Source organism: Castor canadensis, chromosome 11, assembly GCF_047511655.1.
Source record: "Castor canadensis chromosome 11, mCasCan1.hap1v2, whole genome shotgun sequence".
Taxonomy (NCBI): Eukaryota; Metazoa; Chordata; class Mammalia; order Rodentia; family Castoridae; genus Castor; species Castor canadensis.
In genome coordinates this window covers 29,846,426-29,874,160 of record NC_133396.1, presented here as the reverse complement: position 1 = coordinate 29,874,160, position 27,735 = coordinate 29,846,426, and the positions used below count along the sequence as shown (strand labels likewise).

The 27,735-nt window shown below is 36.6% G+C and overlaps 1 protein-coding gene across 1 annotated transcript in view; it reads right to left on the bottom strand.

Annotated features, from left to right (window-relative positions):
• Nucleotides 1-27,735, bottom strand: part of Kif2b (kinesin family member 2B) — an 82,949-nt gene that overhangs the window by 41,010 nt on the left and 14,204 nt on the right. The window contains exon 2 of the mRNA XM_074046084.1: nucleotides 20,066-20,216. The gene's annotated coding sequence lies outside the window, so the exon portion shown is untranslated. The remainder of the gene's footprint in view (nucleotides 1-20,065; nucleotides 20,217-27,735) is intronic.

Sequence of the window (27,735 nt, the reverse complement as noted above, 5' to 3'; positions counted from 1 at the left end):
AGATTGCATAAATAATATGAAATCACCAGATAATGATCAACTACATTTATATTCACAACCAGATTGAAATTGAAAGCTGCAATTATTGTTTTAGTTTTCTAGAATATTTGAATGAACGGATGGTGATCACAAAAGTAAATAAGATTTTAGTTTTTTATATAAGGTTTATATAATTTGCAATATCAAAATATATTCACTGTATATAGTAGGTTTAATATAAAAATTATTTCTAATATAATTTATATCTTGCCTTTTTAATATATTTGAATACTGAAAGAAAATAACTTTTAGTAGCTATGCATGAAAAATAATTATTTTAATTTTTTGCATTCATTTTAACTCACACTTTATTTTTAATTTCCTGTCACTTAATATAGCCTCATACTCACAGGCCTTTCAATCTTAGGGTAGTTCTGTGGACTTTAGCTTATATTTTAGTAAAGTTCACTCAATGTTAAACATTTTAATGTAATTCCATGTTTTTTTTCATTTCTTATTTAATATTGACAGTGAATATGAATTGAGATGAAGCCTATAACTTAAGAACCACAAAACAAAGACTTTAGGACAGAAATTTTCAGAAAGCTAAAGATAATTAGGTTGTTAAGTAGGCATATTAAGCATATTTTAACATTTGCTCATTTGTAACTCTCTAACAGAGGTAAGACAGACCTCCATTTGTACTCCTGTTCTGAGTCTCACATTTTTTAGTTAGTGTGAGCCTCCAGATAGGAGACAGGTGACAGCAGAATGGAAAATAGCCACATTCAGAATATCCCATATGACCAGGGTGTAGCTCAGTGACAAAGCATCTGCTTAGCAAGCAGGAAGCCCTGGTTTGATCCCCAGCACTACCACAAAAAAGCAAGCAAAAAAGCAAATGAATAAAATATCCCAGAATATCCATTAATGAGTCTCACGACCACATACACTGATTGTATGTCTTATACTTGTGTAGGGGCAGGATGAGAAGGAAGGGATAAAAATTAGGAAAGTCCTTTCTGTGGAGGAAGGCTTCAGTGAAAGAAGTGGGATGTGAAAGAAAGGAGGAGGGAGGAATTCAAGAAAAGTTCGTTTAAGTATAGAAATGGGTTATACATTTAAATGCCTCATTACTGGGATTTCAAAGAGAACACCTTCAGAATTGCTGCTCCAATTGCAGGGGTTTGTTATTTATGATGCCCTGTTTAAATTAGGAGCTCAGTTGTACAGAGCTTGTCTTCATCAAATGCTAATTAGTAATAATTGCTATCATAAGTAATGTTACTTTTCAGGATGATACAGCAGAATGCCTCTTTATCACATCTATTGAAGATATCAGTGGACAGATTATAATAGGAAACAATTTTACGGTGAGACAAGAACACTTACACCTTTCAAGTGAGTTGTCACAAGACTGATAGAAATAAAATAGTGTAACAATAAGGAATTTGCAGGCACATATCACTAAGGGCAATTTATTCAACCTTTGTGAGGTTCAGTTTCTTCATCTACAAAAATGAGTATAATATTAGTTATATCAGTACATTACACACTTGTTACAGTGCCAAGAACAGGTACTCAACAGTCCAAATCTCTGGCAGTAGCAATATTATTATTTTATTATTATTATTTTCATATTGGAGCTTGAACTCAAGGCCTATACCTTGAGCCACTCCATCAGCCCTTTTTTTGTGATGGGATTTTCAAGCTAGGAACTTGCCTATTTGCCTGGGCTGGCTTTGAACTGTGATTGCCCTGATCTCTGCCTACTGAGTAGCTAGGATTATAGATGTGAGCCACTGGTGCCAAGCAGCAATACTACTAATATGCTAAATTAAAGCCAAGTGATGTCACTGTTTCATTCAAAAGCCTCTGAGGGCGCCCATTTCTTACATAGTAAAAACCAAACTCCTCACCGTCTTATGATGTCATTTACACTCTGGCAATCTCTTTCTTCCTTCCTCCAAATCTCTTTGACATCTTTTCCTGCAATATTCTCCCATTCTTACCTCCCTCACTTCTCTGGCCACACAAGTCTCCTTACATTTCTTCAACCCGGTCACACCCTTTCTTTGGCCAGGGCAAATGCATTGGCTTCTTCTATCCTGAAATACTTTTCTATAGTGCACAGGCCATGATCCTTACTTTAGGTATTTGCTCTGGATCTTCTCTATGAGGTCTTCCCTAGCACCACTCCATTTAAAATTGCAACCTTCCTCTTAAGAAGTCCCTCTTCCTTTTATCTGCATTGTTTCTTACTAGTGTTTGATATATTTTGTATTATATATAATGTATTTCTTATATATTCATTTTCTGTCTTTCCTCATTGGAAAATAAGTTCCATACAGAAAATATGTTGGGTCTCTTTCTGATTGTTGCTGTGTGTGTAGTGGTAGGAGACATTCTGGCTCTTACTAAGTACTAGCCAAATATTTATGGGATGATAATGGTGGTGATGATGGTGATGATAATAACAGAGACGATTGCATAGTCACCTCGCCTACAACACTTGATTCATTTAGCCTTTTCATTATGTATTTTAAGTGTGTGTGTGTGTGTGTGTGTGTACAGGGAAACTCTGAATATTTAGCCTGGAACATTTTGTTAAGGCAAAATGAAAAGCATAGAAGAAGCAGACAGTTTGAGCTTTAGCCTCAGTCATGCTATTCTGTGCCTTGCAGAGTCATCACTACCTCTAGGTTTCAGATGTCACACCAGTGAATAAGATTAGAAACCAAGAGCCTTTTCCTTCCCTTTCATAATGTGATTCTGTTGTTTGTCTTGCATTTCTTTAATAAAATTATCTAATTCTTACAAACAAAAATATTCCTTTTGCACACATTTTTCACTTCTTAAATGCCAACCTCATTTTTTATATTCCTGTGGGAAATTATTTTACCTTAAAGACTTTATACTTTGAATCTGTGCAGAAAACTCCTAAGTTTCCTTAGTTCTCACTTCTGTTTTAAAAATCTATAGTGACAGAGTGTTTATCTCAGCTCATGGTTTCCAAATTAAAGACTACATTCCCCACAATTCTTTGCTGATAGGATGGAGTTGGGTAATGTCTGCTAGTGAAATTTGTGAAAATTCTGTATCATGGTTTAAGACAGGAGTGTTCATGTGAATATGCTAGGAAGTTATCTTTGTGCATATATGATCAATACCAATACCCTAAAATTTACCAAGCAAGGACCCTGTTTTCCCAAGTGCCATGACATTGTCTTAAATATCCTGGACCACCTTTCAAAGATGGATAGATTTAAGAGAGAAACTGATCTTTGTCTTTAGAAAACATTGCATTTTACACCTTTTATTATAGTCAGCAAACGTCTACACAATTTTAGTAATTGTTTTGTTCTTTATTTAGCTGTGCTGTGTGTCAGAAATCATTTATGCTCCTCAAAGTGATCCAGAAAATTAGGTATTATCCCCATTTTACAGATGAGCAGGATGATGCTTTGAGAAGTTATACTGCTGGCTCACATTTGCTTTATTAAATATCACATTTGTAATTAGTCTATTATTTCCAAAGTGTTTCTAGTTAGTGACCCTCATCCTGACACTGTTAGTAGAAACCCAAATGATGTTATGATGGATATGAGACCTAAAGAATGAGGGTGATTGATTTTGTGAACAGAAAAGGGAACAGCAGTACAAGTAGAAACAGAATGCACAAAGGCTCCCCTGTGAGAAGAGAATATGGTAAAAATGAGTGATAAAAGGTTAATATGATTTCAAATTTGGGGGTGAATACCCTAAAATAGAATTGTTGGATCATACTGGTAGTTCTATTTTTAATATTTTGAGGATTTTTTCATACCACTTTCCAAAGTAGCAGAATGAATTTGCACTTCCACCAATAGTGTGCAAAGGTTCAAATTTCTCTACATCCACCTTTCATCCATATTTTCTCATTGTTTGCTTGTTATTGATAGTTGCCTTTCCAGCCATTGTGAAGTGATGTTTTATTGTGACTGTGATTTCTTTTCCATTAGGATCAATAACATTGAGCATCTTTTCATATGTCTGTGGGTCATTCATATGTTTTGGGGGAAATTCAAGTGCTCACCAATTTTTCAAATTGGAATATTAGGGCTTTTTGTTATTGAATTATAGGAGTTCTTCATATGTTTTGGACCTTAATCCCTTATCAAATATATAGTTGGCAAATATCTTCCCCCATTCTGTAGGTTGCCATTTCAATCTGTTGATTGTTTTATTTTCAGTACACAAGCTTTTTAGTTTGCTGTAATCCCAGTCATCCATTTTGTTTTTGTTGCATACATTTTTAGAATCAGTATCTCAAAGAGATATTGTTACTCCCATGTTCATTACAGAATTATTTATAAAAGCCAAGATGTACAAGCAACCTAAATGTTTATTGACAGAAGAATACATAAAGACAGTGTGACATGGAGATATAAAACAATATTATCCAGGTTTAGTAAAGAAGAAATCCCTGCTATATATGAAATCAAGATGAGCCTTGAGGAAATTATACAAACTGAAATATGCCAGTCACAGAAACACAAATAATACATGATTCCACTCATATGAGGTATCTAATATAGTGGAATGTGTAGAAGCTGAGAGTGCATTGGTGGTTGTCAAAGAGAAGGAAGAGGGATATGGATGGTTGCTAATCAAAAGGTTTGAAGATTTAGTTGTATAAGCAAAATAAGTCCTAGAATCTTGACTGTACAATGTTGTAACTACAGTCAACAATGCTGTATTGCAAACTTAGAAATCTGATAAAAGGGTAGGTTTCTTATTAAGTGTTTTCACCATAATAAATTTAAAAAAACAAAAACAAAAAAAGAGGTCATTATAGCTAGACAAGTGTAAGCAAGATTGTACTGGGAGATGAGACTGGAGAAGTAAAGACAAGTTTCTACAGAGTTCTAAATGACACATTGAAGAAGTGCATCTTTGAGCAGCTTGAAGCTTTTATATCAAAAAACAATGAATTCTCAACTTGGTAAGTGCAAAGCCAAAACAAGAATGGCCAAGACATAAAGGAGTGGCAAAAAGATTTATTACCTGCTGTAGGTAAGGAAAGCATGGAAATTATTTCCAAAGCAATGTTCTCCTAAAACAAAGGAAGTAAGGAGATTTTAGATGGGGGAGCCTGTATATATTCAGATAGGACAGCATTTAGGAGTGGGCACTTGCTCGAGTGTGCTTAATTTAAGGTCATAATTTAAGAAGATGACAGACATATTTTGGGGCATGCTTAGCTCAAGGTCATGGATACGTGTATGAAAGGTTAAAATGGTGGTCAGGAATGCCTCTGGTCATGTTCAACTCACATCATAAAGTTTTACCTAAAAATAAAGGACACTTTGAAGATGGATTAATGTAGGAGTTTATCATCTATAAAAATTGTCTGTCTCATTTAGCAGCTAATAGTTTTAAGAAGCTGAGTGTAGTGGCACACACCCATAATTCCAGTAATCAGGAGGCAGAGAGGAAAACTGTGAGTTCCAGGCCACTGTGGGATATATATACACTGGGACCTGGTCTCAAAACAACAAAACAAAAAAGAGAGAAAGTACAATTTTAAGAAAGTAGTGTTATGACTTCATATACATACTGAAATGAGCACTCTGATCTAGGGAAGAAAGTAGAGAACAAATTTTAGAGGAAAATGTTATAGTTAGGAGACTTATTACAATATGAAAATATATAATTATAAAAGATAAGATATCTTGGATTAACATATTCAAAATGGATCCATAGAAAAGATGACAGGAAGATGGCAGATAGGGTAGAGAATCAGAATTCCTCAGTTCTGTGACTCTAGAAACCACTTTGAGATGTAGAAGCTATAGTTGGGTAATTCTGATTGTTTCTAGCCAAAATAATAACCGCCAACACATTAGGTGCACATAATTGAACCTAAAAGAGAATCCTGGCATGGCACAGCCAACAGGGCATGTCTGCCTGAGAAAAAAGCCCCCTGGCCATTTCTCCCTTTTTTTTTCTTTCAAAAGCAGAAGACAGCATCAAATAGAATTGAACCCTGTGACATCTGGACACTGACCTGTGGAAAGCCTACCTACACCCTGTGCTGAGCCCAGTCCCAGTAAGCATCTGCCTTAAGAATAGCAGCACACAGTTTCTCCCCTCTAGCTGGTTTCAAAGCAGCCTGCATAAATATGCAGACCCAACAGGTGAACAACACGCATCACACACAACTGCCCTACCTACCCCCAGGAACATAATCCAGTGCAGCCCCTGGGCAGATTGAAGTACCCCAATGAACTGAAAGGCATAACCAGTGAATTGTAAACTACCACTGACAGTGAGTGTGGGGAGGAATGCAGAACCAGACTCAGAGAATGAGGGTGGGGCAAGGAGCAGAATTCTCAGAAAATGAAGGTGGGACAAGGAACAAAGACTGAGAGTGAACATGGGGCAACAGGCCAACTTTCCAGAGGAGCCAAACTATCAGTGAGCAGAGGCAGAATGAGGCACAAAGGCTGCTGGGGGGTAGAGAGGATGACAAACCAACCTCCCAAGGTGGGGGTACAGCAGATCACTGAGCAAGTCTCATGGGACTGAGGGGAGTATTGAAAACTGAATTGCCTCACCTTGCTGTAGGAGGATCTGACCATCCAGAGTTGTAGTTGTAAGGCAGTGCAGCTGCCACCTGGTGTAAACAATAATAGAGCAGACTATCATGCACAAACTGGTAGTGAGTTACCTCAGATCCCATTCACAATCTGCCTTGTGGAGAGAAGGAATGAAATACTGCTCACAAGTCAGTCATCTGGTGAGAGCACTTCAAAGCTCCCACTCATAGCAGTCATCCCATAAGACCAAGGAAAGCAAGAAAAAATCCCCAGCCATCTCTTCCCCTAGGCTTTCCAACAAAAGGTGCAGCACCCTTCCCCACAAAGTCCAGAATACCAAGCATCAATACCAGGATTGGGTGCCAAAGGAATAAGCCCAGAACTTTTGCCAAGCAGACTGAACTTTTTGTTGTTGTTGTACCTGCCATTATTATTATAATTATTAACTTTACCATTACTTTTTTCTTATCCTTATTCTTACTCTCTTCATTTTCTTTCCTTTTCTGTGCTACAATCCACCATACTCCCCCCAACTACTCTTTCTGCCCCTTTTCATCTACTCTTTCTCCTGTCATCACATGCCCCTCCTATCCTTCCCCAACCTGTCATCACATTACCCCTCCCTCCTACACATTCACCACCCACTGACTAGCCTACTATACTAACTGTAAACAAACCCAACATCCTTCAATACCTGACACAAGCATCCTCAACTACTACAGCACAAATACACCCAAACACACACAAGGGCCACAAAAACCAGCAGGCCTCACCCCTTTTCCTCCACCCAACCTAAATTCCCCTTTACAACTCCACTTTTAAGCACCACCTTTACCAATTACCCTTTTGTATCTCTAGCCAAACAAGCATAACCCCACTCAACTCACACTATTTATAGATATTATAACATGGGGTTTTCTATACAATATGTAAACAACTGATTTGGCATTGAACCTATGAATATTTATACATCCAGGACAAGGTTAGAAATAGCATATCAACCTAGTTAACAACAAAGCCAGTCACAACATATAAATTAAATCAAGAGAAAGAAAACAGGCAATTAAAACCACCAACTAGTCAATCAAGAACATAGTTGCACAGCACCAATTGGAGTGATGGGGAGAAGAAAAATGTAAGGAAACAATACTCCTCCTCAATAGAGGATGTAGTGGGAAATGAAGAAAATGAATAGCCAAGTCATGACCCCAACAAAACAATGATAAATGAGCTCAGTGATGCCCACAAAAAAAAAAATCTCTCAAAGAGGAAATCATGGAAGACATCACTGAGAAATTCATGGAGAAGCAGCAAGACCTGAAAACCAGAAAGTACAAGATGCACTCAAGAAATTTCAAGACATCACAAATAAAATGCCTGAGAAGACACAGAAACAACTAAATGAACTCAGAAGAACTTCAACAGATACCAAAGTGGAACAAAGGAGACTTTAAAAATAGATATATAAAATAAAGAAGACAAGAAAAAGATATGAAAGAGAAGTTGAACAAAGATATGGAAAACCTCAGAAAAAAGAATGAAACACAAATCCTGGAAATAAAAAGTCTCTTTAGTCAAATGAAAAACACAGTGGTAGGCCAGTCCAGCAGACTAGAACAAGTAGAAGACAGACTCTCAGAGGTCAAAGATAACATAGAAATTAAAGAAAAAACAGAAGAATTCTTAGTCAAACAATTCAAGAACTCTAAAAGGAATATGCAAGAACTCAGAAACTCCATCAAAAGACCAAACCTAAGAATTATGGGCATTAAAGGAGAAGAGCTGAAAGCCAACATGATATGTAGTGTATTCCATAATATAGTAATGGAAAGTTTCCCAAATCTAGAGACAGACTTGCCCATTCAGGTATAGAAAGCATCCAGGACACCAAACAGACTTGACCAAAATATAACCAGTCCACAGAGAATGGAGAAAGAATATTGAAGGCTGTAAGAGAGAAAAAATAAATAACTTTTTTAAGGTAAATCCATCAAAATATCAGCAGATTTCTCAACAGAAACAATAAAAGCAAGAAGGGCATGGAATGAGGTATTTTAAGCACTGAAAGAAAATAATTTTAGCCCTAGGATACTCTATCCAATATAACTATCATTAAAAATGATGGAGAAATAAAAGTTTTCCATGATAAACAGAAACAAAAATAATATATGACCACCAAGGCACCACTACAGAAGATTCTACAAGGAATTCTGCACACAGAAGACAAAAGCAAACAAAACCACAAGATAATGGGGAGTATTGAACTGTAGGAGAAGAAAAGACAAATAATCAGAGAGTAGCATTAATTTGGCTGCACATACACACAAATGCTTAAACTACAAAAAGAAGTAAATGGCAGGAATCACCACATATCTATCAATATTAACACTGAAGGTCAATGGACTCAACTCTCCTCATCAAAAGACACCATTTGGCAAAGTGGATTAAAAAGGAAAATCCAACAATCTGTTATTTGCAAGGCCAACCTTATTGACAGAAATAAACATTGGATTAGGGTAAAAGGCTGGAAGAAGATTTACCAAGCTAATGGCCCCTGAAAATAGGCAGGAGTAGCAATACTTATATCAGACAAAACAGACATCAACCTTACATTAATCTAATGAGACAAAGAAGATCGCTTCATACTAATTAAAGGGGTTATACATCAAAAGGAAATAACAATTATCAACCTATATGCACCCAATGTCAGTGCACCCAATTTCATCAAACATACACTAAAGGACTTAAAAGCATATGTAGACTCCAACACAGTGGTAGTGAGGGACTTTAATACCCCTCTATCACCAATAGATAGGTCATCCAGACAAAAAAATCAACAATGAAGTCCTAGAACTAAATGACACCATAGATCAAATGGACCTAACTGATGTCTACAGAATACTTCACCCTACCACAGCACAATCTACATTCTCCTTAGCAGCCCATGGAAACCTCTCCAAAATAGAACATATTTTAGGACACAAAGCAAGCCTCAACAAATATAAACAACTTGAAATTACCCCCAGCATACTATCTGATCACAATGCAATAAAACTAGAACTCAGCCACAAAAGAAGCAGCAAAAATATGCATACAATTGGAGATTGAATAACACATTACTCAACAATCAGAGGATCAAAGACGAAATAAGAGAAGTCAGAAAGTTCCTGGAAGTTAATGAAAATGAAAACAAAACCTATCAGAACCTATGGGACACAGCAAAGGTAGCCCTAACAGGAAAGTTTATAGCCATGGTTGCATATTTTAAAAACACAGAAAGTTCTCAAATAAATGACAAAATGCTGCATCCCAATCTCCTAGAATAACAGAAAAAAAAATAAGCAGAGGAGAAATGATAAAAATAAGGGCCAAAATTAATGAAATAAGAACCAAAAGAACGATGCTTAGAATCAACAAAACAAATAGCTGTTTCTTTGAAAAAATAAACAAGATTAATGAGCCTCTGGCAAATCTGACTAAAATGAGGAAGGAAAGGACTGAAATTAGTACAATCAGAAACAAAAAAGGGGAATAACAACAAACACCAAGGAAATCCAGCAAATCATGAGGGACTACTTTGAGAACCTATATTCAAAAAAAATTAGAATATCTTGAAGAAATGGACAAATTTCTAGACACTTATGACCATCCAAAACTGAACCTACAGGATAGTAACCACCTAAAGAGATCTATTACACTTAATAAAATTGAAGCAGCAATAAAGAGTCTCCCAGAAAGGAAAAGTCCAAAACCTGACAAATTTTCTGCTGAATTCTACCAGACTTTCAAAGATGAACTAATACCAACTCTCCTTAAACTTTTCCATGAAATAGAAAGGGAAGGAACACTGCTTAATGAATTTTATAAAGCCAGTATTACACTCATCACAAAATCAGACAAGGACATGTTCAAGGGATTCCAAGATGGCGGCTAGAGGGAGGAAGCAGAAAGCAAGCCTCCTATAGTGAAATCTTGGAGAGATGCTGGAGACACACTTTGCAGGCATAATCACTGAGAAGAGGCATAACTTTGACCCCTCCACACCTCCAGCCAGTGCAGAGAATCTCCACTTCATGTTAAATGGAGAAACCAGGAGGGCCCCTGGGCCGCCAGTCACACGCGCTCACATGCGCACAGACGGCTTGGGAAGACGTGGACCAGGTGAGCTTCGCAGTACCACAGTACTCCCACAGACAAGCCTGGGCCAGAGCAGCATAGCCCCCTGGACAGACTGACCTCCACCCGGGGAAAAAAGAGAAACTGAGTAATAAGTAATAAGAGCAATAAAGACACGTGGGAAAGAGGGTGGGGCACACTGAGTGCCAAAGATTGGGGGAAAGGAATTCCTCCCGGGACTGTAAATAAACAAGCAGGGTGGGCCGGTGAGGCTCTGGCGGGAGCGGGGGCAGGGTGCGCACTCAGCAACCAGGAGCAGGAAAGCTGGTGAGAGTGGCGGAGGGAGGAAAACTCCACAGGAGAGGAAGGAAGATCCACTTCCCACGTGAACTGTACACAAACATGGCGGCTGGCAGGAGCAGCAGCACTGCCCAGTAATCAGGAGCAGGAAAGCTTGTGAAAGTGGTGGTGGGAGGAAAACACAGGAGAGGGGGGAAGACCCACCTCCCACATGAACTGCAAATAAACATGAAGGTCTGACAACGCAGGTGCAGTGTCACCTTTCCCAGTGCGTGGAAAGGGGAAAGCTTGTAGCAGAGGCTCCCACACAGGGGACTCTGAACAAACAAAGCCTGCGGGGCCAGGTGAGTGCTAAGCTCACCCCAGAGATCTGCAGAAATAACGCCTCCAGCAACAGCAGGCTGAGAGCAGCAGGCAGGCAAGCCATAGCTGCAGATACCATTCTCAGAACTGTCTCCAGACTCTTTTTTTTCTTTTTCTCCCTACCTTTGATGAGAGAACAACCGAATTACACCTGCAAGCAGAAAAACTTACTAAAACTGTATTGCATTTGAACTTGGGACACTTGGTGGGGTTTTGTGTGTGTGTGTGTGTGTGTGTGTGTGTGTGTGTAGTTTTGTTCTACTTTATGTGTCCCCTTTGATGAGACAACTACAGAACAACATTTGAAGCACCATCTCCAGGATTGGAGACAGACAGACACCCAAATTATTAAGACTGAAACTTCATTGCATTTGAACTTGGAGGTTTTTTGGTTTTTTGGTTTTTTGGTGTTTTTTTTTTAATTTTCTATTTTCCATAATACTTTAATTCATTTTTATACATAGATATTTCTTTCATTTACTTTATTTTTTATTTTTATTCTTATCTATTTTTTTTTTGATTTTCAATCCTCTCTCTGTCTCCCTAATGTCTGTTCAGCTTACTGTCAATTAGTACACTAATGCTCCCTGTTTATACCTTTGAAATTTTCTTGTCTGAAACCTTGTTCTGCTTTCTTCCTCTTGTCTATGTACTTGTTTTCCCCTTTTCTTTAACTTCTTGCATTCCATCTCAGTTCACCCTTCCATTCTAAATATTACCATTGTTATTATTACATGTTAGAAAATACTTAATTGCACACAGTACAGGGACAGTAACAACACCAAGGACAATGACAGGAGGACAGAAAAAACAGGGAAACCAGTTTCCCCACAGCAAAAAATTAGTACAGGAACGAGAGGGGAATGAAGAGAACAGAAACTCAGATCCAGACTCCAACAAAATGAAGATAAACTATGCCAAAGGACCCAATGAAGCCCACAAGAATAATTTAAAAGAAGACATACTACAAGTACTCAATGAGAATTTTATAGAGATGATACTGGATAGGGTCAACCAAAATGTATAGGAGACACTCAAGAAATTCCAAGACAACAAAAAATAGAGAATTTGAAAAAGCAAAGGAAGAAATAAAGGAAACCATAGAAGCACTGTATATACACCAAAGTGAAAGAGAAAACACGATGAATAAATGGATAAATGAACTCAGGACAAAAATAGACAACAATAAAGAGGAAACCACCCAGGATATGGAAAACCTCAAAAAAAAGAACAAAACAGAACTGCAAGACAAAACGGAAGGCCACTCCAGCAGAATAGAACAAACAGAAGACAGAATCTAAGAACTTGAAGATGAAATGGTAATTAAAGGAAAAACTGAAGAACTATTAATTAAACAACTCAAGACCTGTGAAAAGAAAATGCAAGAACTCACCAACTCCATCAAAAGACCAAACTTGAGAATCATGGGCATCGAAGAAGGAGAAGAGGTGCAAGCAAAGGGAATGCGTAATCTATTCAACAAAATAATAACGGAAAATTTCCCAAATCTAGAGAAAGATATTCCCATACAGATGCAAGAGGCCTCCAAGACACCAAACAGACCAGATCAAAATAGAACTACCCCACAACATATCATCATTAAAACAACAAGTTCAGAAACTAAGGAAAGAATATTGAAGGCTGTAAGAGAGAAAAAACAAGTAACATACAAAGATAAACCCATCAAAATCACAGCAGACTTCTCAACAGAAACATTAAAAGCAAGAAGAGCGTGGGGTGAGATCTTCCGGGCACTGAATGAAAATAACTTCAACCCCAGGATGCTCTACCCAGCAAAGCTATCACTCAAAATAGATGGAGCAATAAAAGTCTTCCATGATAAGCAGAAACTAAAACAATATATGACCACAAAGCCACCACTACAAAAGATTCTGCAAGGGATTCTGCACACAGAAAGTGAAACCCAACTTAACCATGAAAAGACAGGCAGCACCAAACCACAGGAAAAGAAAAAGCAAGACAGTAGAGAGTAACTTCAACTTAGTAACACACAATCAAACCTTCAAACTAAGACAACTAAATGACAGGAATCACCACATACCTATCAGTACTAACGCTTAATGTTAATGGACTTAATTCACCCATCAAAAGGCATCACTTGATGAAATGGATTAAAAAGGAAGAGCCAACAATTTGTTGCTTACAGGAGACCCATCTCACCGACAGAAATAAGCATAGGCTTAGGATGAAAGGCTGGAAGAAGATTTACCAAGCCAATGGCCCCCCAAAACAGGCAGGAGTAGCAATACTTATCTCTGACAAAGTAGACTTCACACCTACATTGATCAAACGAGATAAAGAAGGACATTCCATACTAATAAAAGGGGAAATAGACAGAAAGGAAATAATAATCATCAATCTGTATGCACCCAATGTCAACGCACCCAATTTCATCAAACATACCCTGAAAGACCTAACAGCATATATAAACGCCAACACAGTGGTTGTGGGATACTTTAACATCCCATTATCATCAATAGATAGGTCATCCAAACAAAAAATCAATAAAGAAATCCAAGATCTAAAATATGCAATAGATCAAAGAGACCTAGTTGATGTCTACAGAACATTTCATCCAACCTCTACACAACATACATTCTTCTCAGCAGCCCATGGAACCTTCTCCAAAATAGATCATATCCTAGGGCACAAAGCAAGCCTCAGCAAATATAAGAAAATAGAAATAATACCGTGCATACTATCTGACCACAATGCAGTAAAAGTAGAACTCAACAACAAAAGTAAAGACAAAAAACATGCAAACAGCTGGACAATAAATAACTCATTACTTAATGAAGAATGAATCATTCATGAAATAAAAGAGGAAATTAAAAAGTTCCTGGAAGTCAATAAAAATGAAAATACAACCTACCGGAACATATGGGACACAGCTAAGGCATTCCTGAGAGGAAAGTTTATAGCCATGAGTACATATATTAAAAAGACTGAAAGATCCCAAATCAATGACCTAATGATACATCTCAAACTCCTAGAAAAACATGAACAAGCAAATCCCAAAACAAATAGAAGGAGAAAAATAATAAAAATAAGAGCTGAAATCAATGAAATAGAAACCAAAAAAACCATACAAAGAATTAATGAAACAAAAAGTTGGTTCTTTGAAAAAATAAACAAGATCGATAGACCCCTGGCAAACCTGACTAAAAGGAGGAGAGAAAAAACCCAAATTAGTAGAATCAGGAATGCAAAAGGGGAGATAATAACAAACACCATGGAAGTCCAGGAAATCATCAGAGACTACTTTGAGAACCTATATTCAAATAAATTTGAAAATCTTAAAGAAATGGACAGATTTCTAGATACATATGATCATCCAAAACCGAACCAAGAGGAAATTAATAACCTGAATAGACCTATAACACAAAATGAAATTGAAGCAGCAATCAAGAGTCTCCCCAAAAAGAAAAGTCCAGGACCTGATGGATTCTCTGCTGAATTCTATCAGACCTTTAAAGAAGAACTGATACCAACCCTCCTTAAACTGTTCCACAAAATAGAAAGGGAAGGAAAACTGCCTAATACATTTTATGAAGCCAGTATTACACTTATCCCAAAACCATGCAAAGACACCTCCAAAAAGGAGAACTATAGGCCAATCTCCTTAATGAACATTGATGCAAAAATTTTCAACAAAATAATGGCAAACCGAATTCAACAACACATCAAAAAGATTATTCACCACGACCAAGTAGGCTTCATCCCAGGGATGCAGGGGTGGTTCACCATATGAAAATCAGTAAATGTAATAAACCACGTTAACAGAAACAAAGACAAAAACCACTTGATCATCTCAATAGATGCAGAAAAAGCCTTTGATAAGATCCAACACCATTTCATGATAAAAGCTCTAAGCAAACTAGGAATAGAAGGAAAGTACCTCAACATTATAAAAGCTATATATGACAAACCTACAGCCAGCATTATACTTAACGAAGAAAAACTGAAACCATTCCCTCTAAAATCAGGAAGCAGACAAGGATGCCCACTATCTCCACTCCTATTCAACATAGTACTGGAATTCCTAGCCAGAGCAATTAGGCAAGAAGAAGGAATAAAAGGGATACAAATAGGTAAAGAAACTGGTCAAAATATCCCTATTTCCAGATGACATGATTCTATACCTTAAAGACCCAAAAAACTCTACTCAGAAGCTTCTAGACATCATCAATAGCTATAGCAAGGTAGCAGGATATAAAATCAACATAGAAAAATCATTAGCATTTCTATACACTAACAATGAGCAAACTGAAAAAATATGTATGAAAACAATTCCATTTATAATAGCCTCAAAAAAAATCAAATATCTAGGTGGAAACCTAACAAAAGATGTGAAAGACCTCTACAAGGAAAACTATACACTTCTGAAGAAAGAGATTGAGGAAGACTATAGAAAGTGGAGAGATCTCCCATGCTCATGGATTGGTAGAATCAACATAGTAAAAATGTTGATACTCCCAAAAGTAATCTACATGTTTAATGCAATTCCCATTAAAATTCCACTGACATTCATTAAAGAGATTGAAAAATCTACCGTTAAATTTATATGGAAACACAAGAGGCCACGAATAGCCAAAGCAATACTCAGTCAAAAGAACAATGCAGAAGGTATCACAATACCTGACTTCAAACTATGTTACAAAGCAATAACAGTAAAAACAGCATGGTACTGGCACAGAAACAGACATGAAGACCAGTGGAACAGAATAGAGGATCCAGATATGAAGCCACACAACTATAACCAACTTGTCTTTTACAAAGGTGCTAAAAATATACGATGGAAAAATAGCAGCCTCTTCAACAAAAACTGCTGGGAAAACTGGTTAGCAGTCTGCAAAAAACTGAAACTAGGTCCATGTATATCACCCTATACCAATATTAACTCAAAATGGATCAAGGATCTTAATATCAGACCACAAACTCTAAAGTTGATGCAGGAAAGAGTAGGAAATACTCTGGAGTTAGTAGGTATAGGTAAGAACTTTCTCAGCGAAACCCCAGCAGCACATCAACTAAGAGATAGCACAGATAAATGGGACCTCATAAAGCTAAAAAGCTTCTGTTCATCAAAAGAAATGGTCTCTAAACTGAAGAGAACACTCACAGAGTGGGAGAAAATATTTGCCAACTATACATCAGACAAAGGACTGATAACCAGAATATATAGGGAACTTAAAAAACTAAATTCTCCCAAAACTAATGAACCAATAAAGAAATGGGCAAGTGAACTAAACAGAACTTTCTCAAAAGAAGAAAGTCAAATGGCCAAAAAACACTTGAAAAAATGCTCACCATCTCTAGCAATAAAGGAAATGCAAATTAAAACCACGCTAAGATTTCACCTCACCTCTGTTAGAATAGCCATCATTAGCAACACCACCAACAAAAGGTGTTGGCAAGGATGTGGGGAAAAAGGAATCCTCTTACACTGTTGGTGGGAATGTAAACTAGTACAACCACTCTGGAAAAAAATTTGGAGGCTACTTAAAAAGCTAGATGTTGATCTACCATTTGATCCAGCAATACCACTCTTGGGGATATACCCAAAAGACTGTGACACAGGTTACTCCAGAGGCACCTGCACACTTATATTTATTTCACTATTCACAATAGCCAAGTTATGGAAACAGTCAAGATGCCCCACAGCTGATGAATGGATTAAGAAAATGTGGTATCTGTATACAATGGAAATTTATGCACCCATGAAGAAGAATGAAATGTTATCATTCGCTGGTAAATGGATGGAATTGGAGAACATCATTCTGAGTGAGGTTAGCCTGGCCCAAATGACCAAAAATCGTATGTTCTCCCTCATATGTGGACATTAGATCAAGGGCAAACACAACAATGGGATTGGACTTTGAGCACATGATAAAAGCGAGAGCACACAAGGGAGGGGTGAGGATAGGTAAGACACCTAAAAAATTAGCTAGCATTTGTTGCCCTTAACTCAGAGAAACTAAAGCAGATACCTTAAAAGCAACTGAGGCCAATAGGAAAAGGGGACCAGGAAGTAGAGAAAAGGTGAGATCAAAAAGAATTAACCTAGAAGGTAACACACACACACAGGAAATCAATGTGAGTCAACTCCCTGTATAGCTATCCTTATCTCAACCAGCAAAAACCCTTGTTCTTTCCTATTATGGCTTATACTCTCTGTACAACAAAATTAGAAATAAGGGCAAAATAGTTTCTGCTGGGTATTGAGGGGGTGGGGGGAAGAGGGAGGGGAAGAGTTGGTGGTAAGGGAGGGGGTGGGGGCAGGGGGGAGAAATGACCCAAGCCTTGTATGCACATATGAATAATAAAAGAAAAAATAAAATAAAAGGAAAGAAGATATTGCTTAAGTAAAATGTAAACATGACATCTACAGCTGATTCTTAAAGAGTTCAACAAAAAATGTATGTATCCAGTATGTGAACAGAATGTGTGTTATTCATAGCTATACTTGTCTCTCCATGTGTGTACATACATATACAGTGTACAGAGAGATTGCACCACTGTAAAATGTTAGTGACTGATGAATCTAAATGAAATATAGGTGGGCATTTATTTTCCTATTCATGCAAATTTTATATTAAGTTGAAAGTTTTCATATTAAAAAGTTGAAAAATTAAAAAAGGACATATTCAAAAAGGAGAACTATACTCCAATCTCCTTAATGAACATCAGTGCAAAAATCTTCAATGGCAAACCAAATTCAACAACATACCAGAAGGATCATTCACCATGACCAAGTTGGCTTTATCCCAGGGATGCAGGGATGGTTCAACATATGCAAATCATTTAAGTTATACAGCACATTAACAGATGCAAAGACAAAGACCACTTGATCATTTCAATAGATATAGAAAAACCTTTGATAAGATTCAACATCATTTCAGGATAAAAGCTCCAAGGGAACTAGGAATAGAAGGAATATACTTCAACATTAAAAAGGCTACATATGACAAACCTATAGCCAACATCATACTTAATGGGAAAAACTGAAATCATTTACCCTGAAGTTAGTAATGAGATAAGGATGCCCACTCTCCCCACTCCTATTCAACATAGTCCTGGAATTCCTAGCCAGAGTAATAAGACAAGAAGAAGAAATAAAATGAATACAAATAGGAAAGTAGTCAAACTATTCTTATTCACAGATGACATGATATTATACTGAAAATTTCCACCCCAAAACTCCTAGACACCATAAACTACTTTAGTAAAGTAGCAGGATACAAAATCAACTTATAAAAATCAGTAGCCTTTCTATACATCAACAATAAGCATATTAAGAAAGAATATAGATAAACAATTCAATTTACAATAGCTTCAAATAAAGTCAAATACCTAGGAATAAACTTAATAGAAGATATAAATGACCTCTACAAGGAGAACAACAAACCATTGAAGAAAGAGGTTGAAGAAGATGACAAGATGGAAAGCTCTCCCACGCTGGTGGATTGGCAGAATCAACATAGTAAAATGACTATACTACCAAAAGCATGTAGTAGAATCTACATGTTCAACAAAATTCCCATCAAAATCCCAATGACATTCATCACAGAGACTGAAAAATCCATGCTAAATTCCTTTTAGAAACACAAAAGACTATGAATAGCCAAGGCAATACTGAGCACAAAGAACAATGCTAGAGGTATCACAATACCTGACTTCAAGCTGTAATACAGAGCCACCATACAGCATGGTATAGGCACAAAAACAGACATGAAAAGCAGTAAAACAGAATATGGATATGAATATGAATATGGATATGAATCTATGCAGCTAAGCCCACCTAATTTGTTACAAAGTTGCCAAAAACATAGGATGGAGAAAAGACAGCCTTTTCAACAAATGTTACTAGGAAAAGTGGTTATCTGCTTGCAGAAAACTGAAACTAGATCCATGCCTGTCACCTTATACTAGTATCAACTCAAAGTGGAGTTGATATCAGACCTGAAACCTTGAAGTTAGTACAGGAAATAGCAGGGAATACACTGGAAGCAATGGGTATAGGCAAGGATTTCCTCTGTAGAACTCAAGCAGCTCAGCAACTAAGAGAAAGGATTGACAAATGGGACTACGTGAAATTAAAATGCTTCTGCACAACAAAAGTAATGGTCTCTAAGTTGAAGAGCCCACCCACAGAATGGCATAAAATCTTTGCTAGCTATAGGTCAGACAGGGGACTGATAACCACTATATACTAAACCCTCCAAAAATCAATAAACCAATAAAGAAATGGGCAATTGAACTAAACAGAACTTTTTCATAAGAAGTCCAAATGGCCAAAAAACACTTGGAAAAAAGCTCACAATCCCTGTACATAAAGGAAATGCAGGTCCAAATCACATTAAGGTTCCACCTCACTCCTGTTAGAATCGCTGTCATCAAGAACACCACCACCACCAAATGTTGGCATGGATGTGGGAAAAAGGAACCCTCATACACTGCTGGTGGGAATGTAAGCTAGTACAACCACTTTGGAAAACAATATGGAGGCTTCTTAAAAACTAAACATAGATCTACCACATGATCCAGCAATACCACTCCTAGGGATATACCCAAAGGAATGTGACTCAGGTTATTACAAAGGCACCCACACACACATGTTTATTGCAGTGCTATTCATAATAGCCAAGTTATATAAACAGCCAAGATGTCCTACTACCGATGAATTAAGAAAATGTGGTACTTACACAAAATGGAATTTTTATTCAGCCACAAAGAAGAATGAAATTTTGACATTCGCAGGTAAATGGATTGAACTGGAGAACATCATCTTAAGCAAAATTAGCCAGGCTCAGAAGTCCAAAAATTGCTGTTCTCCCTCATATGCAGGTTATAGACCTAAAACAAATGCAGTGATATTATTGAATATGGATCACACACTAAGGGGAGAATGCCCATGGGAGAAATTGGGAAAGGGAAGGAAACCAAAACTTAAATATGATTGATGTTCTAACTGTATAGGAGTGAATGTAGTAATCTTAAACTGGCAGAGGCCACTGTAGGAATTGGACTAAGAAGTATTGAAGAGGTCTAGCAGAGATGAACCAATTTGGGTTGTAATACACATGTGCATGGAAACAACACAAGGAATCTCCCTGTATAGCTATCTTTGGCAAAATGCTATGTCTTTCTTATCATCTAGCAAAACCACTATGTCTTTCTTATTATCTTTTATGTTTTTTCTTCTACAAAATTGGTGAACAAGACAGCAGAACAGGTTCTGCCCAGAGGTGGGAGGGGTGGGCGAGGTGGTGCAAATAATGCATACACATGTAAGTAAATGCAAAATTGATAAAATAACAAAAATATGGCAAGTAAAAAGATACATAGGAAGAAAATTGAGGCAATTTGATGATGACACAAGAGAAATCCCAGGGTCTCTGTGAATCTGGAATTTCTTACTACAATCTTTAAATATTTACAACATTAATGATAAGCAACTCTGAATGTGGTTAGGTAAACTCAGGATTGAACAATGATTCTGATGAGGACTCATAGAAAGATTCTTCATAGTGCTTGACTTTTAACTGAGTTTTGAAGAACATAGAATTTGTCTTACTGTTCAGAGCAAGAAAGATAACTGCCTGCTAAATATTCCTTTTTCAGAAACCCATGGTACCTACCATATTGCTTAGTATTTTACAAATCTCTTACCTTCGCTAGGATTAGCTTTCATCTAGTGTTTAGTTAACAATATATAAATATGCCAGGTGCAATGATTCTGTCTGTTTCTACAGGAAGACAGGCTCAAACAATCTAAATAACTCAATCAATTATGGCTAGAACACAGAGGCAAAGTGAAATAAAGCTCCATCAGTTTAATGGCAGAGTTCTAGAGTGCAGAGCACTGGATGCCGGTAACTAAGGACTGGCTATAATCAGAAAAAGATTCAGAATAAGTCTGGGTCCTGGATAGCATTCTGCTCCTCCCAGAAGATGGCTATGAGGTACTTCAGGGTATTTCCCACCTTCCTTGCTTTCCTGACCTGCTTGCAACAAAATGGTTAAGTTGATTCTGAATACATAGATGAAATGCCATTTTGAAAACCTCATGCATTTACCAAAAAAAATGCAAGATACTTGAGTTAGCAAATATGCTGACTTCATACTTTTGTTAGGTAGAAATGCTGTAATATTTTAAATTCAAAAACAGATAACTGGCTTTTAACATCGGCATCATCATGAAGTTTCAGAAAAAATTTACAAATGTGAAAATGCTGAAATTTGATTTTTTTTCCCCTAAGGATCCCTTGGATATTCAGGTTCAATCAATCAAGGAAATCTGTACCTTCTGATCTCTGTAGCACTTTGATATTACATATTTCAGTGAGAATATGTAGCTTTTTAAAATGAAAATATCTTGTTAACTATTTTAAAGAGATCAACATTTTTATAAATCTTTTTCTCACATGTAATTTTATGATATATAAAGTTACCTTTGAATTTAGGTTAAATACCTGGTAATTTTGACAGATATTAGCAATACATATTTGCAGATAGCAGAAAAGTCTGAAAGTCATAGTAAAATTTCTTATCGCTGGTAATGATCAAAATTATTTTCCAGCCAGGCACTAGTGGAACACACCTGTCAGCTATCCTGAAGACTGAGATCAGGAGGGTTGTGGTCCAGCCCAACCCAGGTGAAAATGTTATTGGGAACCCATATCAATAGAAAAAAAGGTAGGCATGGTGGAGCATACCTGTCATCCAGATATGAGTTTAAGAGATCACAGTACAGGCTGGCCTGGCCAAAAATGAGACCCTATCTCCAAATGCAACCAGAACAAGAAGGATTGGAACTGTGGCTCAAGAAGTAGAGTGCCTGCCTAACAAGTGCAAAATCCTGAGTTCAGATCACCATATTGCCAAATTACTTCTTTCTATATTGAATTTCTCAATTCACTAGCAAATCTATTAGGTTGTAGTGAAATAATCATTGACCTGCTCTCTTCCTCCACTTCCCCAGTACAGTGAGTTTTATGATAGTTTGAGTTTAATCTGTAGTCATTTCACTAAAAAGATGTGATCCACAGTTGTACTACATTGGCCTTAAAGGTTACATAGTTTTTCCTGTAAATCTTTTTTATTTCTCTAGAGTTAAGAATTGCCTTTTTATTATTTCTATGTACCTATCATTAATTCTTCTCAGAAATTCTTTACCAAAGATGCAAAGTTCATTTTAACATAGTCAAACATATCAGATACTATACTAATTTGATTGCTTTCATTTTGAAACTATTATTCCTTGAGCCCTCTATCTTTTTTCTCCACGCAGGTAGATTGTTTCCTGTGCAGTTTTTCTTGGGATTTGCTTTTACCTTTATCATGAGAAATGTCATTTTTCTGTTATGCAAAACCTTTACTTCACACTATCTACAAAAATTGACTTGAAATGTATCATAGACTTACATGTAACCATTATAGCTGTAATCCCTCTAGAACAGAACATGGGGGAAATGTAATTTTGAGTTTGGCAAAAAGTTGTCTAATAGTACATGGAAAGCACAGGTTATAAACAAGAAAATAAACAAATAAAAGTACACTAAAATTTTAAAAATAAGTTCTTCAAAAACTATAATTAAGGAAATTAGGAGGCAGACCAAAGACTGGTAGAGCACATTTGTAAAATATGTATTCAGCAAAGAAATGTACAAAGACAAATATAAGGAAAATACAAGGAACTCTTACTATTAGATAATACTAAAATAAACTGATTAAAAATAGAGACTTGCAAAAGATTTGAACGGGATTTTACCAACAATGATATATTATGAATGATACAAAATAGTTGTTCAACATCATTAATCATTAGCAAAATGCAAATTAAAACACAGTAAGGTACTACTACTAGTGTCTGTATTAGTTATTAATTTACCACCGCTGAGTTCTATCGTTGCCCTTCATTAACCTCTGTGTGACACGGAGCTGGGTTCCTCAAGTCCCCCTCCTTTCCACTGAGCAGCTGTCTCTAGCAGTGCCCTGTAGGAGGAAGGGTGCTGCTCAGGTTCCAACTGCTGCACAGTAGCCAGTGTTGTAGAAATATGGACATCTGTGCTGCTCTGCTTCTCCCTGTGCCTAGACCGTGATCCCTGAACTGTGTATTAAAATTAGTAATGGAGACAAGGGCAACTGAGATAAATATTGAGTCTTGGTATCATGGACAAAGGGAGTAAAAATTTGGATAAAAAAATTAGTACCTTCTAGAAAAGAGAGTGAAAGGGTAGTCTAAGAAATTATCACACATAAGGGATGTTTGTCCCTAATGGATTCTGCTATGCTTATGACTATATTTTAGGTAGGCTGAAAGCATTTAAAGATTTTTGGTGGATCTAAGTAGCTAATTCAACTAATTCAGATTCCTATGACTAGTATGTGGTATATGTTGATTTGCGCCAAGGTCTGAAGTCTATCAAAATTATGCAAACATTTAATAAACTATATTTTTCAGTGTGCTACTTTCACTCAATGACAATAGTTATTTCATTGAGGTTGAGAGCCAAATCCATGAACAATTGTTGAGAAATGTTGATAATATAGGTTTCTTTATTGTGGTATTTTTTAGGAAAGAACTAGATGTTAAGGAGTACCTATATGCAACTTATGCCAGATATATTTCACACCTAAAATATCTGTGCTAATGGAACATCTTTTTGGGGACAGGTGTTATGCTGAAAATGCTTTGGAAATTATTGTGTTGCACTGCATCTTGTTACCCGTAATGCTGACATTAATTTTTTGACTTATCTTTCCTACTATCAGGGGCAAGCACTATTCTCTCAAAACAATTTCAATGAGAAAAGCCACCTGTTACTTAATCAGAGCATGGGAGATGTAAATTCTTTCTCTTCTGTGTAGTTTTATAATACTCTAGCCTCCTATAAACAGGCAGGAGAATCAGGCTAATAGTCACTTAGAAAAGAAAATCTACATGGCTGATGATTACTTGAGCTTGTGCTAATTACTATCTCTTGTGTAGCATTTTCGGATGCTTCATAAGACATATCCCGAGGGCTTTACATCCTTCTACTACATTGCTGCTTTATCTTTGATAGATTCAGACACCTCCAAGGATTCACTGGTCCTCTCTACCTCCAGTATTTCTTTTTAAACAAAGCCACTTTTCTAAGACCTTTCTAAGTGTTCATCACAGTAGTTACTTAAGCTGGCTTTTCTACTTTCCTCTCAGTAGTAGCAAGTTCTTAGTGATATAGTCTTTAACTTATAAAATCCTTTAAAAACGTAATAGGTTTCTAGAAAAGTAGTAGCCCATTGAAGACAGGTTAGAAACAACTCTAGAGAACACAGACCAGTATAAAAGGCGGCAATAATACCTCAGCAATTTTGCAAGCTATTTTTCCTTTTATAAATGTCATAATAGACACAATGGAAGCAATTCAGAAAAGGGAGGGAAAAGGGCAAATTTTTAAATCATGATTAGTGTCTTGGGGTAATATTTCTCCCTATGCATTTTTATCCTCCTTGTTTGTATTACAATTGCTATTTCACTTAAGAGCACATAAACATTCACCTAAACTTTAATGACCAGAGAATATTCCACTGACTTACTTCATTAGTCCCTTTCTGAAGCATATTTAGATTAACTTCTATTTTTTTTCTGTAAATACTTCTGTAATTAACATATGGTACATAAAGATTTCCCCTGAATTTTGAACTCTGATAGTTTTTCTTAAGTAGAATTACTGGGTCAATGGACATGAATAATTTTATGGGTATTACGCTTATTATCACATTGCTTTCTAAGAGATTCTATCAATTTACTGTGTTACTATGTATAAAGTCAGTCACTTAGGGCAATCTTACTATTTAGGAAACTCTCAGGATGCTACTTCATGCACTTCTATCTTTCCAGGTTGTTTGTTTTAAACATTTTTATTAGCATGTATTAGTAGTACAGGGAGGTTTCATTGTAACATTTCTGTATGTGCTTATAATATGCTTAAATGGAGATTTACCTCCTCCACCATTCTTCCTCTTCCTCATCTCCCCTCCCCACTTCTTTTTTTTTTTTCATTTTTCTTTTATTATTCATATGTGCATACAAGGCTTGGTTCATTTCTCCCCCCTGCCCCCACCCCCTCCCTTACCACCCACTCCGCCCCCTCCCGCTCCCCCCCAACCCCTCCCCACTTCTTATAACAATTTCAATGGGTTTCATTGTTTTATTTTCATAAGTATACAAAGCATATTGACCATATTTACCCTCCATTTCTCTCTATTCCTATTATTTATAATAGGATAAAACTTGATATTGGCAAACAGAACTCTGAATATGATTTTGTTTTGTACCAAATCTATAAAGTAAATTTTAAAATAAAACATTTAATTGTCACCTCCTACACACCTTTCTGTGCATTAGGGAACTGCATGTTGTGTAAATGCAGCAGAAATGCTGTTGAGATCCCTGTTCAACATGTATGGGATCTTCCAGCCAAGTTTTATTATAACAGCTCTCTACTCTCTAGTAACAGCTCATGGAAACAGATTGCTATATGATGCCCTCAGATTCCCTTTTTCAGGGCTTGAACTAAGAGACTCAAGCTCAAGAGCTTTGAATTAGTCTACATTTTCCTTTGGGTTGAAAGTTCATGAAGATTCAGGAGAGAGAGAGAGAGAGAGATAAATAGATATACTTGGTGGAGAAAGAGATAGAAAATAGTTCTGTTTGGCTTTTTAGTTTCCGTATTCAATCCTGGGTGTGACCAGCCTATTATTTCTGTCTACTGTTTTATGGTGTAGTCAGATGTTAGTTCAATAAGTTTCTTTTTGCTGAAACAAACTTGAGATAGCTTACATTACTTGTGGCTAACTGATCCTTGGCTCAGCAGGTGGATAATAAACCAAACAAAGAGGGTGTCTCTGCTGAACTATGTTGCTTCTCACTGAGTCATAATCCCCCACTCACACCCCAGACTGCTGTCAGGAACCAATGAAAGACATGTATTCCCTTGGGGAATGCTCCTCATGAAATTGGACTAAGGCTTAAACTTCCTCAGAAATTCCTTGCTTGGCTTATTGCTCTTTTCTGTTCAGTTTCTTTCACTCCTTCACCAGTGTCTTGTGAGATTGTTTACCTTATAAATCACCAGTCTTGCTAAAATCCTTGGCTGTAAGTCTGCATCTGGACTAATTCAACCTAAAACAATGGCCTGTCTTGCAAAGGCTGGGGACAGAGTTGATATCTATACACAATTAAGTAAATGAGCTGCCAGCTGTCATTCTGTATAATTTGACAAACAGGTTAAATCTGTTAAATTAAGTGTAGGCTACCCTTTTTACTATAAGTACATTCCATGCCATGTTTTTGCGTTGAAACATGTATCTCTTTGGGGACCCAGAATAACATTGGATGAATGCCACATCCTCAGCTCTGTTTTAGACTGTTATACAATCACTGTAATGGTATCCATATTCTAGGTGGGGATAATATAATAACCAAGCAGGAAAGGACCGGTTTATTTAACAATATGGTAGACTGTTCATTACAAAATATTTTATGTTTTACATACAAAGTATATTTTTATATAGGCTTTTTAAATTCTTTTATGTCATCACAATTCTGCACTGCAAATTGTTTTTCATATATCATAGAGCTATTAAATGTTAGCAGAATCTGCATATTTTGAAGTCAAACTTTTGGATTATTTTCTCTAAGTCATGATACAAATTAACGAAGCTTATTCTTTCTCACTGTAATCGCTAGATCACATATAATGAACTCACCAAGGAAGAACATATTTGAATGTTTAAAACTAATGATACACACAAAAATAGTATGTTCTTTGCCTTTAAATAGCTTACAATATAGTGGAGGTAGCAGTTTTATTCATCTTAATTGTTTTGCTTTGTTTTTTGTTTGTGTGTTTAGTGTTACTAGGGTCTGAACTCAGGACCTTGTGTTTGCTAGGCAGGTGTTCCTACCACATGAGTCATATCCTCAGCCCAATTCACTGTAGTTGTACCTACTTTTATGATTATTTACACCTTGAGGTTCTCATATCTTTCTTTGGGCACCCATTTTTTAAAGAAATAACAATCTGCAGGAACAAAATTTAGAAGACAAATTCTCAATTAATGCTACTTAGTTATTGAAATTTTATTTTAGTGGGTTTCTCTTTCCTCCTTGGTGACATGGCACAGTTTGTATCCAGGTCATCTATTCTGTCTAATTTTATAAGTAATATTCTAACACTCTCCTGCCCCAATCTCAGAAATACTAAGTGCTCACCCAACCTTAGGTATATACTCAATCCAGAAAACTTATAGAGATGTCTGAATTTCAATAAACTTTCAGACTTTCTAGCTGAGTCCTTACTTTCTAAGCTTTAAGACCTGTGAA